Below are 2,536 nucleotides of genomic sequence, written 5' to 3'. Positions count from 1 at the left end.
CCCACAAACACAGTGGGCTGGCTCTGTTCACAGAGGCGAACGGAGCTATAGGGGGTACTCGGGAACTCGCCCAGGGCTTGGAAGGAAAGGCAGAATGTCTGGACCTCGTTGACATGACCACGCATCATTGAAGAGCTCTCCGAGGGGCTGATGCTGCAATGGAGCGCTGAAGGATGAGAAAGGGAAGTCCCAAGAGGGAGGATGTGGGATGAGGTGGGACTTGAGGGGTGCCCCACCCAGGACTAGCGTGTACAAAGGCCCAGGCGTTGGAGGAGACACGACCACCTTGAGGAGTTCAAGAAAGCTCCCAAACCCTAACTGCACAGACCCCATGTTCTACATCCTGCCGAGTGAGCAGCAGCTGGGGCCATCTGCCGTGCCCCGTGGTCTCTCTCTTTGTGGAGGGGAGAAGAGTGAGGAACATGTAAGACACATGGAAGCAATTAGTCCAAGGGACTAAGGGACCCTGGACTTCAAACGCCAATCTCTGTAACCCAGAGACCCAAAGAGCCGGGTGGTGCTTGTCTGCCACTTACAGCTCTGAAAGGGATTGCCTTTGAAGGTCCTGGATAGATGGGGGAAAGTGTGGAACAAATCCCAAACCATAAAGCAGACCCAGGCACCCCTGTTGAATAGACACTGGTGGAATGGCTGAGACTAAGGCACTGAGCCATCTTTTAGGTGTGAAACAACTCACTTCCATGGACAATTTTCAGCCAAACAATAGACAGGTCTATAAGGGGCCCTTGAACCTTAGGCAAGTGTTCACACCTTAAAATCATCAGGCACTTGAGATGGAAAATGCAGCATTTACCCAAGGACAAGGTTCAGAAGTCGGGTAAGTGAGGTTATATCATGGGATTGCAATCAAGGACACGAAACAAGGTGTATATGAATTATTGAATGGGAAACTGATGACCTGCTCTGTCAATTTTCACTCAATTCACCAGAAAAAAGTAAAAAGAAAGTAAAGACCCGACGTGGATACTCCTGGGAGGTCACTCTCCCCGGCTCTGTCCAGACCCAACGTGGATACTCCCGGGAGGTCACTCTCCCTGGGCTCTGTCCAGACCCGACGTGGATACTCCCTGGAGGTCACTCTCCCCGGCTCTGTCCAGGTGGCATGGAGGAACACAGGGCTCAGTGCCCGGTGATGGACAGTCCTTTTCCACAACGTCGGAGATCAAGTCGGGCCTTGAGCCTGCGCCTGCATATTCCTACAGCTTCTTAGAGTCCTGTGGACAATGACCGAGGAGACAAACCATGCAGGAAACAGGCCTCAAAAAAAAAAAAAAAAAAGAAAGTAAAGAAATATCAGTAGGAATGTACCGAGTTTGTGCACAGTGTAAATAAAACACCCGGTCACCCAGGCTCTTTGGGCTTCTTCTGGCCCTGGACCAACAGGTGAAGCCAGGCGTCACTGTAGGAAAGAGAGCCAGAGGGCACCGAGAGACCACAGCCATGGCTGTTGCTATAGGCAGGAGGAGGAGGCGGGGCCCAAGCCAAGAAGACCCCTAGAATGTTCATGACTTGGGTCTTTATCTTAGGAGCAAGGGGAGGTTTTGTTGAAGGGGTTCGAAACAGTGGGATGGGGGCAGTGAGGTTCCGTAGGAGAATGTGCACTTTCCATGTGGGGATTCCTGGCTGCAGCCCAGTCCACGCGCCTCAGGCATAGCCACTGCTTGTCTGTGAGAGGGAGTTTGTGCATTACTGGGCTTCAGTGGAGCTTCTAGAGTAAGATGAACTAGAAAGAATGGCCCAGAGGCCGACTTTTGAAAATTGGCCAAGGAGAACTCTTTGGAGCACAACAGAATCTTGATTGGCACAGTGCTGGGAGGGCGAGCTTCCCTGGGTTGAAAGGCATGATATCATGGCCACAACAAAGGGTCAACATGATCATAAGGTCAGTGCAGGACAGTATTCTATTGTTCATGGAGTCACCACGAAACAGAGCCGGCTGACAGCCATTGCTACTAAAAACATCAACACCAGCTTCAGAGCCAGTCAAAAACCAAACACTGGCATCAAGGCGATGCCAACGCCTAGTAACCCCAGGGGAGGGGCAACACTGCCCCTGTGGGTTTCCAAGGCTGTAGCTCTACAGGCATAGAAAGCCACGTTATTCTCTTAGAGAGCAGCTGGTGGATTTGAACTGGATAGTAACTAAGCCAGTTTACCTGAAATGGGGATTTTGTGTTAGGGAATCGTGAGGCAGTCAATGGCACTTAATTGTAGGCTAAGGGCTTCCAGAGTTTGTTTAGCAAGCAATAAGAATCATTCCATTAAATATAGGTGAGTAAGTTACAAAAGTGTGGCTACTGGGTTCCAGCCTGTGTTAGTCTGGGCGGACTAGAGAAACAAACTCATGTGTATAAGACAGAGCTTCATATACAGGAGCAATTGAATATCGAGCAAACACCCCAGCCCAGTCCAGACCAAGTCCATAAGTCTGATACCAATCTATACAGTCTTCATGCAAAACATGCAATAATGCTGAATTCAAGGAAATCACAGGCCAGTGGGTGGAAAGTCTTGT

The 2,536-nt window shown here is 50.3% G+C and overlaps 1 non-coding gene across 1 annotated transcript; it reads left to right on the top strand.

The window, feature by feature from the left end:
• The first annotated feature begins 1,072 nt into the window (after positions 1 to 1,072).
• LOC142438295 (small nucleolar RNA SNORA73 family) lies at positions 1,073 to 1,278 on the top strand. Its single transcript, XR_012782696.1, has one exon. It is a non-coding gene; the product is annotated as a small nucleolar RNA SNORA73 family (small nucleolar RNA).
• The last annotated feature ends 1,258 nt before the right edge of the window (positions 1,279 to 2,536 follow it).

This window comes from Tenrec ecaudatus, chromosome 1, assembly GCF_050624435.1.
Source record: "Tenrec ecaudatus isolate mTenEca1 chromosome 1, mTenEca1.hap1, whole genome shotgun sequence".
In the NCBI taxonomy this organism is placed as follows: Eukaryota; Metazoa; Chordata; class Mammalia; order Afrosoricida; family Tenrecidae; genus Tenrec; species Tenrec ecaudatus.
This window is presented reverse-complemented; position numbering and strand designations above follow the sequence as displayed.